This window comes from Schistocerca serialis, unplaced genomic scaffold (assembly GCF_023864345.2).
Source record: "Schistocerca serialis cubense isolate TAMUIC-IGC-003099 unplaced genomic scaffold, iqSchSeri2.2 HiC_scaffold_1362, whole genome shotgun sequence".
NCBI classification, from domain to species: Eukaryota; Metazoa; Arthropoda; class Insecta; order Orthoptera; family Acrididae; genus Schistocerca; species Schistocerca serialis.
This window is the reverse complement of record NW_026047583.1, coordinates 9,984,603-9,985,734: the sequence shown is the minus strand read 5'-3', so window position 1 is coordinate 9,985,734 and position 1,132 is coordinate 9,984,603. Positions and strand designations below refer to the sequence as shown.

General features: G+C 44.3%; 1 pseudogene; it reads left to right on the top strand.

Annotated features, from left to right (window-relative positions):
• Window positions 1–687: 687 nt before the first annotated feature.
• On the top strand, window positions 688–805 carry LOC126440383 (5S ribosomal RNA; annotated as a pseudogene).
• The last annotated feature ends 327 nt before the right edge of the window (window positions 806–1,132 follow it).

Genomic DNA, 1,132 nt, shown 5'->3' with positions numbered 1-1,132 from the left:
TCCCACTACAGGTATTAATATTTAAGTATTATACCATATGCGTAGTTAAAAAATATTCGATAGGTCACTCAAATCATCAGTAAACCTAATCATGTCCTTGAATCTAGCAGAGCTGCTTCTAAGAGGCATTGACAGCTTCCTTACTACATGTAATGTAAGCCTCTTCTTCTGTTTCCATAGACTTCATTGTTTGGGAATGACGTCTGCAAAACATGACTTCATATCCAGTGTGCCACTGGTCTGTCACTTTTACTATGTACAGCTTGAAATTCACTTCTGATTTTGCATAGACTTCGACAACACACAATTCACCCACTTCTACTGAATTCACATCATGTTCATCTACTTCTTCGTCAGAATAACTTATAAAAGCATAATCATCGCCACTGTCACACACAGGAAACTGATCACTTTCTTCACTTGTCTCTTCAGCGGCGTTACTAAGTTTCTTCCTTTTAATTCTTTTGCTGGCAGCAGGCTTAGAAAGGTTGATCTTTGCCAACTCTTTCTCCTTTTCTCTTGCAGAGTGTTTGAGTGTCTTTCTGTTCGCTTCCTCCTGCTTTTCTGTTTCCTCTTTTTCTTTCATTAATAAATATTGTTTTTATGTAATAATCTCGCAGTTGGTAACAAGTCTTTTACGATTCTTATCACCTGTTTCAGGGGTTTTCTCACTCTTAAGTATGTCCAGGCAACGGCCTTGCTGCAGTGGATATGCCGGTTCCCGTCAGATCACCGAAGTTAAGCGCTGTCGGGCGTGGCTGGCACTTGGATGGGTGACCATCCGGGCCGCCATGTGCTGTTGCCATTTTTCGGGGTGCACTCAGCCTCGTGATGCCAACTGAGAAGCTACTCGACCGAATAGTAGCGGCTCCGGTAAAAGAAAACCATCATAACGACCACACGCTCCTCCTATCCGCATCCTCAAATGAGGATGACACGGCGATCGGATGGTCCCGATGGGCCACTTGTGGCCTGAAGACGGAGTGCTCTTAAGTATGTCCAACAACAGGTCCTCAAAACTTTTGCGGCATACTCCTGTGGATGTACTGTCTACTCCTGGTGGGTTTGTAGCTGTGGATGCAGCGATAGCAACCATTCCCGGTGGCGCTGTCTCTATAGGTTTAGAAGCTGA